Source organism: Rhipicephalus sanguineus, chromosome 11 (genome assembly GCF_013339695.2).
Source record: "Rhipicephalus sanguineus isolate Rsan-2018 chromosome 11, BIME_Rsan_1.4, whole genome shotgun sequence".
Lineage (NCBI taxonomy): Eukaryota > Metazoa > Arthropoda > Arachnida > Ixodida > Ixodidae > Rhipicephalus > Rhipicephalus sanguineus.
Genome location: NC_051186.1, coordinates 74,725,333 through 74,740,509, shown reverse-complemented (window position 1 = coordinate 74,740,509; position 15,177 = coordinate 74,725,333).

Genomic DNA, 15,177 nt, shown 5'->3' with positions numbered 1-15,177 from the left:
ACTAATCAATCGGTCAGTACTTCGTAGGATCTTAGTCTTGAATATCCAAAGAAACGTTCGTTAAGAGGCCCTTTCCCTTCTGGGTCTCTAACACGTCCGCGATGACCTTCAGCGTCGCCAACGTGACCCCTCAGTTTCAGGATTCGCTCTCAGTTTCACGCAATCTATTAGAGTAGGTATCAACACTCTTCCTACACGCTGAAGTGAAGCTTTCGACCCTTCATGTACGCTTTTCGCTCTCACTCGGAACGGTGTTTACGATTTTAAACAGCGCAGCGGGCACCCACAGCGTATTGAGAGCATCGACTCACGGGCAGCTGCGTTGGCGTACGGGTCTGCAGGAACGACTGCACCGGAGTCCCAGGCAGCAGGCGACACGCGATACAGTGCAACCTGAGCGTAGTTGTCTTGATAAGGCGGGTAGGCATTAGCCAAGTCAGGCTGAACCTGCCTGGGGTATGCGGCACCCGCAGCAGCGCTCGGCCCAGTGGGTGCAACCGCTGCTGAAGGCATCGCCAATGTACCGGAGGGTCGCCGGGAATACATGACCTATTGCAGCTTCACCGACGAGTAGAGCAGAGTAGAGCCTTCGAAACCGCGTTTGCTTGCTTGCTTATTCCCGTTTGCTGGCTCTTACCCACTACGGGGGATCGGCCATGAAACCGGCGGTTAATTTAATAATTTTTTATATATAAAGAATGAAGAATAAATCAATTGCCGAAGGAATAAACGAAATTTTAAGAATGACTAGTCGATATGAAATAAGGAGCTGGATAACACCACAATATGAGAAACAATGAACGAATGAATGAAAGGAAGTCTGGAGTACCAAATTTTGTTAAGGAATAAGTTAACAGGGAATTCTTCGTGTCTCACCGAGAAATTCGCATAGGGATGAGCAGACGTTCCTGTTGCTGAAGCCAAGAGAAGACGCCCCAAGGAAAAGAATATTTTCAGAATTCAGATTAATTCTTAAGTTTTTGAATAACATTTCGAAATGCTTTTTTCTATGCCTAATGAATCGACGGCAGGTAGGCAAGAAATTATCAATGTTTTCAGATTCCTGACAAAAATAGCACATAGGAGATGGCACCAAACCAGACCTGTATAAATAAAAATTAAGTGGGGGTATCCGGCATCGCAGTTTCGTAATAGCCACTTCCAGTCTTCGAGTGGGACACCGTTTATTATTCCAGCGGAATGAAAGATGACCATATTCGGGAACTGGTAATTTCATACTCTTAGCATCTTGAATTAAAGAATACTTCCGAAATCTCGAATCAGTAATAAAAGCTGTGTCAGGTACAATGGACAAAATAGGACCACCCAGAGACCACCGCGCGAGAGTATCTGCCATCTCATTTATTAGTATGCCACAGTGACCTGGAACCCATACCAACCGCACGGCACTCAAATTTTTTGGGATCAAGGAAGTGAATGCATTCAGAACGGGAGACTCCGAAGCAGTAGAAGATAAAGATGTACGTACTGTCAGCGAACCAGTAACTATAACACCTGATGACTCATTTACTGGTAGTTTTCGAAGGGCTAATATAATTGCGAGGAGCTCAGCTTTGTATGTGGGAGTATAATATGGGAGGCGCAAGGAGTACGACCATGATAAAGCCTTTGAAAATATGCCCACTCCCGCGTTCTTTTCGCACATGGATGCATCAGTGGCAATTATGTTATCTATGCCAAATCGAAGTAAATGAACCTCTAACAATCCTATTAAATATCTAGAAGGTAAGAGTATGGCATTAGATGGGAAGATATCATCAAATTCAATTTTTGCTACGGCCGATGATTTATCGTTTGCTACGATGTCGCGTATGGTAAATTTAATGATTCTAGTTGGTCCTGTACGAACAAAACTTGTAGTTCATATATTCGAGACCAAGGCTCATTAAAAAACGTTGACGATTCAGTTACGGTGAGCGGAATCTTCTTCTTTAGCATCGGATAACTCAGGACCGGCAGTGTGTACCTATGCGACGAGTCGTGAAGCTTCATTAGCAATCAAGGTTACGCTGTCCTGACTGAAAGGAATCTTCGATCAGCTGTAGTCTGTAAGTCTATGTGTTTCTTTGCGGACTTTTCAGAAGTTTTCCTGGCCTTGCTGCAGGGTTCTCGAGTCTCGCAGAACAGATGTAAAGCTTGGAAGCCAGTGGAACACTCCTACTTCAGGGGAATTGTCAAAAAGCGGGTAGAAGCACAAATTTTTTTGAAGTATAGGATAAAAATCTCAATTAGGAAAGTAGAAGTGCATTAGTAATCAAGCAGCTTTCTTTATGTTGGAAGGTTAAACAGAGAGAGAGAGAGATGTTGCTTAATATAAATAATACGTACGAGAGTGAAAGAGCGAGAACAAAACCTTCAATTTAAAAAATACAGTAAGGTTCACCTTTCCCCTCTCGAGGAAGGGGGGGGTAGGGCCGATAGGCTAAAGAAAGGCCCCACGGGTCCTGGGGGCGCCTTCGACCTGCTCTACAACAGTGAATTGAATTTTCAGATCACAGATGAAAAGCGCAGCCCCCCCCCCACCTCATCCCACCTGGGAATACGCCCCTCAAGGGGGGGGCCTTAGCACATGCCCAGAGCATGTGGCTGAGATCCGCCTAGAGCTAGGGCACAATCGTTACATCGACCTGAATGTATTTCTGGTGCGTGTTTAGAACCGCCGCGTTCGGAAAAGGGCATGTTTGGAGCAGGCGCCACGTCGTCATCTGGCTGGTAAACTTCTTGTGAACCGCAGGATAGATCCTTATCTCTATCCTATAATAGAGTTGCATTATATATGCGTATTTAATCATTCCTTCAATTCATGGGCTTTCGTCTCTGATTAATATCGAATTCGCTTCAAAAGCTTGGTCTGTAAGCTCTCGAGTCATATTATGTGCGGCTTCGTTTTCAGACAGAGAGGTGTCAGCTGGCGCCCAGATTACTCCTACCCTCCCTCAGTGTTTGCATTTTGATCAATAAATCAGGGTCAGTTTTACAGCGAATAATTTATTAAAGCGAAGCTTTCAATTCTTTCTGGCCTGAGTTATCGTTTGTCTGATCTGTCATTTTCTTTCCAATTGGGGTTCCAACAGAACTTTCTAAAGAAACGAAGTAACCCAGGGTTTCGGGACAGGCGCAGGTCGCGCCACCTCTCGGCGGTGGCCGAGAGATGACGTGTCCGTAAAAGGAGCTAAAGGCCGCGAGAAAGGTTGCGCTATACAGAAATAGAATTAATGAACGGTCGATACAGTTCGCTGACCTTGTTTCAAAACAGTTGACGTTTCGAATATGAACTTTACTGCGTGGAATCAAAGGAGGTATGCACCTCCCAAGTTAAGACCTATATGAAGGACGCCAGCATTTTGACGACTTCCGGGCTCCTTCGGAGGCGGTGTCACGCTCGCATCTCCCGCAAACGCTTAACCTTCCGGTAGGTGAGGTAGACGAGGACTGCGAGGGTTACCAGCAACACCTTCATTGTAACGACGAGGCAGAACACCCAGCTGGTACCTGCCCCTGGCTCCGGTGTAACACCGGCGTCGCCCTTGCAAGGGAAATCGAAGTTGGGTACGACGGGTTCTATAATACAGAACGAGTCATGAAATTCAGCCTGTATTTGTTTTATTACACGACACATTACAAAAGCTTGAACGTGGTTAGGTGAGGTGGAGAAGAGAAACTGCTCATTTGCACGGAAACTGTAATGCACAGCCCAGGCCAGTAGCCAGAAATTTTTTCGGGGAGGGGTGGGGGGGGCACTTGCTGAAAACCTTGACTATTTGAGAAAAACACCTAATTTCATTATTTATTTTTGTTAAAAGCACCTACTGCGCCAATATTCCGGGGGGGGGGGGGGGGGGGGGGGGGCTAGCTACGGGCCTGGCACAGCCTCATTATCCTGACAATGAGAAGGATAAACAGGCAGCAGAAAGTTGCGGTACGCAATAAATTCACACGCGGTCTTTCGAGATGCAAAAGAAGCCAAAACGGAAAAATTGAGAAAGCACCGGTAGCTCTTCGGAAACCTTAAAATATTTAGCACGGTACTTCCAATGCCGCAGTATTAACAGCATGCAATTCCTCAATTCTTGATCATTCACCCATAGAGCGCTTCATAGCCATAGTTTTTGCGGGGTGCGTGGCGCATACGAGTAATCTATACGTCGAATATGGCCGCAGTCAATAAAATTTTACTTTATAAAAATGGAGAGTAAGTTCTTGTGCCAAAGTCACACGGTCCCTTATACATTCGTCTCAGACGACTCGAAGGCGAGTGCCACCATCTTTTTCTACTCAGTCGATTGTATAACCCACCTCCTTACGCTGGAAATAAATCACCGAATAAATGAAAATGCTTTGATTTCCTGTGAGAAATTTTCGTTGCAGCAGCACTTGGGTCATATACCCGCGATGACATCTGGACACACGGTAGGAAATAAATAGTGCACATGTACGACGGTAGTAAACAAAGCTGGCCACTAAAAAAATTAAATCTGATGCAATTGACTCATAGCTCATTTTCATCGGACTTATTCAGAAATAAACGGATAAAAATTTGCATAGACGCTCTCACCCTGCTGCTGGTTGGTTGGGTTTTAATGGAATGGCTCAACCTACTACGGAGGATCAGCCACGAATGGTGCGGCAGTTGTAGTTGTGAAAAACCAAAAAAAGAAAAAAACAAAAAATGCTAGAAAAAGGGTTTTGAACAAACTAAAAATACTAGAGTGGCGATATTGGTTTCTTTATGGAATGATAATAATAAAATAGTTAAATTCTGTTTCGAATTTTAGAAAAATACGCTGTTAACATGGCAGTCTCTTTGATCCATTAATAAAACTTAATACGGCATCACATATGTCTCTATAACAGCGACCCAGTGCCGACGCCATCAGGGATAGTAATTATGGATACAGAAAGCTGAATCCCGAGTTTTCGAGGAGTTTTCACACATCTTTGACTTCGGTTTTCAAATCCGTGACACTCTGTGAATACTGGCTTCTAACCACTATGGGGGATTGGCGTAGAAGCGGTTGTTGCCTCGATGAATGGGAACTATCCATCATCTTCGGTTGCTGAATTCGTTGCTGTCTAATGTTGAAGATGTTCGAAAACAAAGTACCTAAGCGACCAGGCGTCACAACCTCAAGTCCCATTTGACTGCTTCATATGAATCTAAAAGCCGGATCAGGTGGCGATATGTGGCTCTTCGTGCTCTCTTAGATCTGCTACGCCAAATTCATTTAATACGGCGCTCTAACAAGCCCAACGTGCAGATAATTAGTCGTGTTTTACTTTTGGGACAACTACGACATGGGACGTTGCAGTTTAACTGGGAAGTCGCTGGATCTCACCACCTAGACGGAAAAAGTTCCATTTCCAGCTGGATTACTGAACCTTTTCAGCTGGAAACATTTCCAGTTCTTTAATTCAGCTATATAGCACCATAGGCGTGCGCAGGATTCTCCCTAAGGCGAGGGGGGGGGGGGGGGGCAAGGTTTGTCATGCCCCCACCCCCCAGTTTGTTGAATCTGAATCCAAAAGAAAGTAAGTTTCGCAATGAATGCAAAAGATGAAAAGGAAGTGATGACGTGCTTTTCCCAAGGGCCTGACTTTGGTCCATCGTTTTCCAAGGCCGGGAGGGGGGACGTTAAATATGGGAAGTACGCTGTCTTTGAATGCAATATCAGCGGTCCTCCGCCGCTATTATTAATAACCATCGTCGAATGATGGGGCAGGTTCGACTGAATAAAGGTGCGGGGCAAACTTGGCACCTCCTTTGATCAATAGGGGGGCAGCCGCCGCCCTCCCCTGCCCCCCTCATGCGCACGCGTATGTATAGCACTATAATTCAGCTCGAAGTCCATAAACACCCAGTTGTAATATGACCGAAATGCAGCCGGGAACTTACAGAGTTCTAGCTGGATATTCATCACTTCGAGCTGAATTATCGAACCGTAAGTCTTTCCAGCTGGGAAGATTCACGGTTCAATAATCCAGCTGGAAATGGACTTTCTTTTTTTGGTCTGGCCAAGCAAAGTAGCTCTAAAGCTCCTTGGGTCAAGATAAGATTTCTCCTGTTTCTACGAGCAACGACATATCCCGATGACGTCGGTTATAATTTTGCTCGTTTTTTTTTTTTTTTTTTGTAAGGCGGATCGCTTGTTGCCACGATGTCTCTAGCAGGCCGAGCATGTTGCAAAAAACGCCAGGCCTGCACAGAAAGCGCGGCACAGTCACAGCGAAAGCTGGAAGAGCGACATTTCTAGAGCCCGTTGTAAACACTCAGCTACTAATACAAGAACACTAGCAACGTACCCACTACGCCACAAATCATAATTTTTGTGATGTTGGGAAGCACACACCACGACATTATTCGTCTTTCTGCGGAGAAGCGAGGTGCCATGTGTAAGGCATTATGTGCACTTTGTTGATGCGACGGTTGATGACGATGAAGAATTATGGCCGAACCCTTTGTAATTGGTTGGAAGCTTTAAACGACCCACTAGTTACGTAATTCTCATTGTGTGACGCCCGCTCGTTATTTAACTCTCCCACCACGCTTTACAATACGTCAACGTGAGAAAGATATATATAGAGAGAGAGGGAATTAACTTTATTGAGACCCTGGGTAAATGGATCATGGGAGGCTTATGGGCTTCCTTGCCAACCAGTAGAAGTGCACTTGGTCATCATATTTCTTGTGATGTAGGGAAGCAGCCACTCTGCAATTTTTCGTCATTCTGCGGAGAACCGTGGTACCCGCTAAACACCTGTAAGGCATTATGTGCACTTTGTTGATGCTGTGGCTGATGACGATGGAGAATTATGGCAGAGCCCTTTGTAATGGGTTGGAAGCATTCAACAACCCCCTCGTTGCGCAATTCTCATTGTGTGACGCCTGGTTACAGAATACGCTTTGTGTGACGCCTAGTTGTTATTTTGCTCGTATACCACACTACATTACATAGGTAAATGTGGTTCCTTGCCGACATGAAGCCTGTATAGGGTCTTTTTTCAAGGCAGTTTCAACCTCCGGCATGGCTCTGAGGTAGTATACTGGGCTCCCACGCAGAGGGCCCAGGTTCGAAACTCGTTCCACCCCGGATATTGTTCTTATTCTTTTTTTTTATTTTGCGCGATAGTGGTTACGGACGGCGGCGGCGGCGGACAACTACGGCGCCAAAAACGGCCCTTGTTGTGATCTCATAACAGCTTTCGCTGTAAAACTATCTCGTATTCGGGGCGCGAGTTGTCTGTCCATTAGTAGTTGTTGGGGGTCAAAACCAATCACAACGAGTCTTGCTTAACATAAATTGTTGCTCGTCCATAAAATTACCATTGGTGCGCTTTCCCGGCCGACATTTCTACAGAACGCTCAACGACCGAGCGCTCGCGAAAACGGCACTGGGCTTTCATGTCATCAAGCCATCCTCGACTCGGTGCGTTGCCAACCTACGCCTATTCATAAGTTATTTTATTCACCACTTCATCGCGATCATTACGTCATTTCTGCCGTTTACATATTCCAACCCATTGGCCATATATTAGAGGTTGCTGATACATGTGCGTGCGCTAAAACGTTCGCTACATATTTAATTTCCCGCAGCATCCAGAGGTTCGAATGGCCTATTCTGCATCATCGCTCTGATCACCTGCCCTGTTACCTTTATAGCAGATGTAAGCAACCATCTTTCACAACCATAGTATGTGACAGTTTTTTCGAGAACCCCCTGCTGAATCTCTACGGAAATTAAGATGAATGAAATATAAATGAATTAAGTAACTCTTGGTGCGCAGTGTTCGGATACGCAGGATTGTTTGCGACATTAATAGAACCAACAAACAATGAAGCTACAGAACGTATAGGCACGGTCCATACCAGCTCAAGTCATAATTACTGTACTATACATATATACTATATAACGTACAAGTAATGTATCCCATACCTGCCTTAGCTTCATTGTCCGTTGCTTTCATTGGGTTGCGTCTAACAAAAGAAACGAGGCCTCGAATAATCCCCGCTCTTTCGCTTATTTGTGACGCTCTGTTTTACTCCCGAAAATGAAGCTTGTGCAACGTTTTCGTGAACATGCAGCACGTGTACGGTGCTTGATTGTTAGCGCGAGCAATTAAGCTCTGCGACGGAGATTTGGCTAAAGCATGAAAATGAATGGGCGAGCGAGCGGAGTATAATCTCGACCAACATATGCGGTGTTGCGGCCCACGAACATGCACTCGCTACAACAAAAGAAACGTCGGTAACAAAACGTGCACCTCTGGAGATAAAGCCTTTATACAATACGCCAGGGATTTGACGACTGCAGAGTCCCCTCGCCGCTAACGCATGGAGTACAGGTAGATAAGGTAGATGAAGGCGCCGAGACATGTGAACATCAGCACTACGGTCGCGGCAATGCAGAACGCCCAGTGGAGCGCCAAGTCACTCTGGGGGACTTCAACAGGGCGGCGTTTGTCGGGCTTGCGAGGAATATTGATGTTGATGGTGGGTTCTGTAAAAGGAAATGAGAAAAAAGGAGTCGATATAGTTGCAAAAGCTACAGTGAGTTTATTCGAGCGCACGGCGAACCATAAATGAACGCATACTTAGTTTTACTTACCTCGTTTTATTCTGGGCTGTTTTTCATCATTTGCATTCAACACTGCTCATGGTGGTTGTTGAGTGCTAGAAGTACGTTGGAAGCATTTAAACTTGGTATTGTTTTAACTGATTGTCTTGTTTTTATTTATTATTATTATTATTACTTACAAATACTTCACAGGCTTCAGATATGAGTATTATGTGAGGGGGACCAGAGAATATTTTTTAGTAAGGACAAAAAAAAAGAAATTCAAAAGTCGCGTATTACACGATGGCAAAATGTGAGATATATGGCGTAACATAGGTTGCAACACTGTAATAATAAAATACGTATGTCTTAATACAGTAAACTCTCACTTGTACGAACGTCGGTTTAACGAATATTTCAGAATAACGAACTTTTAGAAAATCCCCGGCGATTTTCTTATGGATTCTATGCAAAAATCTTTCAGTTAAACGAATTTCAGAATAGGGAATTTTTCAGTTGAACGAACTTGATCCGCGGACCCAGGCTCATTTTTAAAATCAATTCTTGTGCACTGCAGCCAGGGTATACGTAAACTGGTAGCGTAACTTCCGTAGAAGCCCACGTGTCAAGCCGGTGGCTAGTTGTTGCAACAGTCGCCATCTATGTGAGGAGGGGACAAACAGAATTAAAAAAAAAAGAAAAACATGACGTCACAACCGGAAGCGGAAATGATGTCACGCTTTAACGCGATGGGCGCGAAATTATGAAATTTTTTGACAGGGCGCCGCTTCTTACTTTTTTTTATAGCTGCATTTTCTTTTTCTTATCACTATGACGGCTCCATAATGGAAGCCTGCAAGATAACGGGAAGACGAAAAAGACAGATTTGATAAATAAGGTGTATTTTATTGGCGAAATATTGCAGTTGAACAGGATATTACCCCAAAATATATAACACAGAAATCAGAAGTAGCATAACAATTCAACGTGCACACTGTGATGGTGTAATGTGGGCCCAGGATCCGAAATAATTCAACCGGCAGTCAGGTGATTCTGTACACAAACCACAGCCTTTAACACAACCGATAACTCTGACGATTCACACACAACACACTACAGCATTCCTTATTTACATCCTAAACGTCCTACGCGCCTCGCACACAAACTGTCCTACTCGCCGTTATGAACTGTTGCCGCTGCGGCGAGGTCGGTCGTCACCGGTACTCCTTGGGCAGTCAACAGTCACACTGCCTTGACCGTGGCGAGGTGGTAGTGGTGGTGATGATGGCACTGCAGGCCGGTAGATCACCAGGCCACTGCAGCGCAGGTTAGCTGCCCGTCGTCAACATGAGCCGCGGCCACCTCGTGACACCACTCGGGCCCCAGGACCTCAGGCCAGGAACAGACTAGGCTGCCGGTCTCTGTGTCAGCACCGGGCACAGAGCGGGAATCAGGCTCACCAGGTCCACATGGCTGCCGGACGCCTGGTTAAGCGATGTCGCGACCCGAACCGCCGACCAGTGGCTGTCGTTCCAACCGTGTCGCGCTCCAACTCCTCGAGCCGCACGCCCCGCTCGCGCTTCCTTTTCGTCGTCTTCCCCTCCAAGGCGTACCGCAGAGTAGAACTGTCGTTCCCTCTTCGCCCCGTCACGGGCCACACAATCCACATCATCACACACACAAACCTTGCACACGTGTTGCTCTTGCATCCGTAGACAGCGCAGCGTTTCTTCGCGTAGCGTGGCGGACTCATCGTCCCGAAGGGCGACAGCACGCCGGCCGTGCGCTGGCAAAACACAGTCACTGAAACGGTTCCCGATGGCTGCGATGGGCTATATTACCTTCTGCCAAGTACCACGACTAGAAAACAACGGTTATGCGAGGAAATATATCTACGGACGACAGGCACAAACCTACTGCGCAAAAACGAGCGACGCCATTTGCATCTCAAAATGCGCAAAACCGTTGGCCCATGTTACCAGACTGCCTGCATGTGCCCGCTGTTTCTGAAAATAAACGAAAAAAAAATTGGCCACTCAACCACATTCCCAAGATTAAAGTTTTATTAAAGTAATCTACTAATTTAATTCGTGACAAATAAATTTAAAACTAATGAAAATAAATGCTTAATTAATTTTTTGTTTTCATTATTTGTCCCCCCCTCACCTAGTAGCGCTTTAATCGTCACGCGGGTGTTGATGTTTGTCGCAATAGGTTTCCGACCACTTTTCGTTCCGACTTTCGCGACCTATTTAGATTGACCTTGCTGCAGCGCTGGCATAGCCGATGCGAGCCGCCACTCAATCGCCCATCCATCGGCGGCGGCGCGACATCGCTTGTGCGCCGTGCGGGAGAGGCCGTGCGGGTGACGAAAACGAGCCACGTGCGCATCAGTTCGCCCCTTCTTTTTTTGTCTGTCTCATCGGCATCATCGGTATTGTGCGGCCATCTTCATTTCGGGAAACAACAGCGAATTTCACGCGCCGTGCGCCCACTTTCGTAATGAGTTCGACGAAACGGAAGCGAGACTTCGTGTCTCAGCAACAAGCTGTGCCAGAGGCAGTGCACAGAAACGTAGATTCTCTGGAAAGCTTTGTCTTTTCTTGCGCTTTAATAGCACCAGTCCAAATGAAAATTACATATTTCTTTTCAAAATAAATTACATTTCACACTTTTCACTCTAATGTCTGCTGTGCCCAATGCTGTTCCATATTCTAGTGAATATTCAGTTTAGTGAACTTTCAGTTAAGTGAACTATTTCCTTGGGTCCCTTGAAGTTCACTCAATTGAGAGTTCACTGTATGTATATTTTATACATATTTGGGTGGTGCTGCATGTCCTTAAAAGACAGAAGTTCAAGGAAAGATGGAAGCTTGTAGAAATTAAATATTCGTGAACACGAAGTGTCTCTGGAATCGATGCTTCGGCAAGCGGACTTGTCTTCTTCAAGGCGATATCATTATATTACAAGGTATGAACATGATTTCAAGTAATTGTATGGTTAGCAAAAACATTCATAGATGGTTAGTTGTTCCAATTCATGTTTACTAATGCTATGTTCTTGTGTATTTTAAGTAGTTCCTCCCCCCTCCCCATTCATTGTATCCGCTTCCTCCCTATGGAATGAATTCTGGGCTTTTAAGGTACCTGAACAAAAAGACAGGAAGGTCAGATGGCGAAAAACGTTCGGTCAGGGACAACTAAAGGCCCGAACACACGTACGCGTTGCAGCGCGTCAACGCGGGACTTTTTGACGCGGCGCCGCGCCCTCTCCCAATGGAGAGGGAGGGCGCGCAGCTTCGCGTAGCCGCGCGCCCTCCCTCTCCATAGGGAGAGGGCGCGACGCCGCGTCAAAAAGTCACGCGTTGACGCGCTGCAACGCGTACGTGTGTTCGGGCCTTAAGGCTGTCTATGTATACGTGAGATCGCCTTTAAATCGCGAATGAATGAAGGAAAACGTCGAGGTCGAAGTACAGCGTGTGGCGTATATTTCACTAGTGCAGACCTATGACTTGTGCGGGCCAGGCCTACCTATCGCTAAGCCTGCACTAGTCTGCGTTAGCAATCACTGAGCAGTATTTACCCCCATTAGCCATGAACTAGGCAGCACCGGCCGATATTCACCATAGTATAAACAGCACCATGGCCACCACTAGCCACTGTTAAGCACTGCGCACTGTTATAGTATGCGCTCCATTACGGTAGTCCGGAGACCCAGCGCTGCCCGTCCTCTGTTCTAAAATAGCAATATGAGGGAGGGAGGAGGAGTTCATGTTAAAAGAAGGGGCGTGCAAAGAAGGACACAAGAGAGAAGCCAGGAGTGCACGAAAGCCGACCAACATCGAGGATGGGTTACACGCTAATACGCGCAAACGCAAACGCAAAGCCCTTGTACGCTTGCACGCTAAAAGCACTCAATTATGCACATACACCTGGGTCATTCTATGCCAAATCATCCAGCGTTTTTCCGACCATCACAAATATGGCTGAAAAAATTTCCACGTTTTTCTTGAAGTTCGAAACTCGTTCTGCTCGTTTATTTCTGTTGCCAAAAATTTTCCCGCCTATTTGTGAGAGTGTGTAGTTTTGCGCCGACTGAGCTAAAGGGCATCAAACAACAATTTTTTTTCAAAGGACGTTTATGAGATGCACTCTATAAAATGGTATTTCCGGCAAGCTAATGAAGTGATGTAACTGTAAAAATAATGACTTATTTATGTATATCGATTCTTCGAGGGCTTTTCGCACGAGAAAAATTGAATAAAGTTGCAAAGTTTGATATTTCTTTACAGGAACAAGGCAAACACAAAGGGTAGAAATGAATTATGTGCTGGTGGCCTGTTCGACATACTACAAAAGAAAAATAATTTAGTCGCTGAAGGTGTAGGAGATCGTCTGACAAAAATTGCGAATTTCACTTCTTTTTAGAAAAGCTCTGTATTCAGCATCAAAAAGTTTGCCTTGGTGGTCGGACTAAAAATATGCACGATACTACTTCATTTGAAAGCTCTATGTATTAGCTGAACATTGGACAAGTTACAAAAGGGTATTATTTTTTTAACTTGAGAAATATTTTTTTGAAATTTTGTATCTCCACCAGCTTTTCGCCGACGTAACTCAAGCGGCATGAAGCACTCACGACGGCAATCTTCAGTCCATGTCCACTGACCTGGAATGCAGACGTCAAATATGCATGGTACTGTCTATAAAGGAATGGAAAAGGAAATGGGGTTGCTTTATAGACAGTACCGTGCTTGACGTCTGCAGCCCAGGTCAGTGGGCATGGACGGTAAGCTAATGTTTCCTCTAAATATATGAACCTTACTTTTCATAGTTGCTTAATACACCGCTATCGCTATCAACGCTTCGCCGTTTCAGCGGAACTGACTTTTTTTTATCTACGAACGTCACCAAGCATTCGGAAGCAAGAAATTTTGCTTACTGGCAGCCGGCATGACCGGAGCTGGTGACGGGGCAGCACGCGACTGTCTCCGTGATGGAAACGGGTTGTAGAAAATTTGATAGATAGGACGGCCCGTGTTGTCACGGCCTTGCATTGGTGGCATGGGACCGCAGGCATTGGGCATGCCCTGCTGATACTTGAAGGGGAATGGGGAAGCCGCAGCAGCAGCGCCTCCCTGGAATGGCTGAGCGCCCGCCCCAGCCGGCCCAAAGTATGCAGCAGCTCCCGTCTCATTCTGCTGGGCCCTTGCATCAACCGGCCCTAGGTATCCAGGAGGTGCTGGAGTGGTCTGCTCAACCTGCGGCGCGTATATACCGCTTGCAGCAGCAGCTGTGGTCTCGCTTTGTTGTGCACCAGCACCATCCGGAGCAGTCGTCCCGTCCGGCTCTGCAATTGACGCTTTCTTCTTCTTCTTCTTCTTTCGGGACTTTTTGCTAACCGAACGGCGCTTTTCAGGGGCACCAGTGCCCGGCCCGGACAAAGGTGCGGGTGTGCCACTGGCAGCAGCTCCAGTCTCGCCGAGGTATCCAGCAGCAGGAGCATTCGGGCCGACCGGCTGTGCGTACACATTACTTGCGGCAGCTCCGGCTGTCTCGTTCTGTCGGCCACTTGCGCTGACAGGTCTCAGGTACACGGGTGTAGGAACGGTCGTCCCGGGCGGCAGTGCATATATGCCATCCGCAACAGCTCCTCCCTGGTTGGCCTGGCCACCGGACCCAACCGGCATGATGTACGCACCGGCAGGCGCACCCTGCCCGACCGGCTGTACGTATAAGCCAGCTGCGCCAGCTCTCACCTCGTTCCGCTGAGCATTCGCCCCATAGGTGCCAGGGAATCCAGGGGCTGGTGCGCCGGGAGCGACCGGCTGTACATACAAGCCACCGGCGGGAGCTGCCGTCTGGGTCTGCTGGGCATCCGCGCCATATGTGCCGGGAAACCCAGGGGCTGGTGCGCCGGGCGCGACCGGCTGTAGGTACAAGCCGTCTGCAGCCGGTGCCCTCGCCGTCTCCTGGGCAATCGCCCCATACGTGCCGGGGTATCCAGCGGCTGGAGCGCCGGTCGCGCCTGGCTGTAGATATATGCCACTTGCAGCAGCTCTCGCCTCGTTCGGTTGGGCTCTAGCCCGAGTAGTTGCGCCCGATGGCCAAAAGTCGACCGCCTGCAGTTGTTGGATGAATCGCTCGAAAGACATGATCTTTCCTCGCCTCGCTGGGGGCGCCGCGCTATGGTCGGTGGGGCCTCTTTTTTGTCTGCGTGCTTTGCTTGATCACTCTTCACCACATGGCGCTTACCCACTACCGAGCATTCCTTACCCACTACGAAGCAAAGTGCATAAGCGTATGGTGACGATGATTATTATTACGTTGATCTACATCACTGGCTCACACCCACACTGCGAGATTGGCCAAGAAACGAATAAATTTCTAAAAAAATAGAAACTTGAATTGCTATGGCTGTTGGCACCTCCCCAAGGAATGGAGGAGGAGGAGGAATAAACTTTATCAGCAAAAATTTAAGTTCCTTGGCCTAGACGTATGGAACGAATAAAAATTAGGATCCTAGCAGGAATCGAACCCAAGCATTCTGCCTGGCAATCGGGTGTTCTACCACAGAGCCACGCCAGCTCTGTAAACTGGTTTG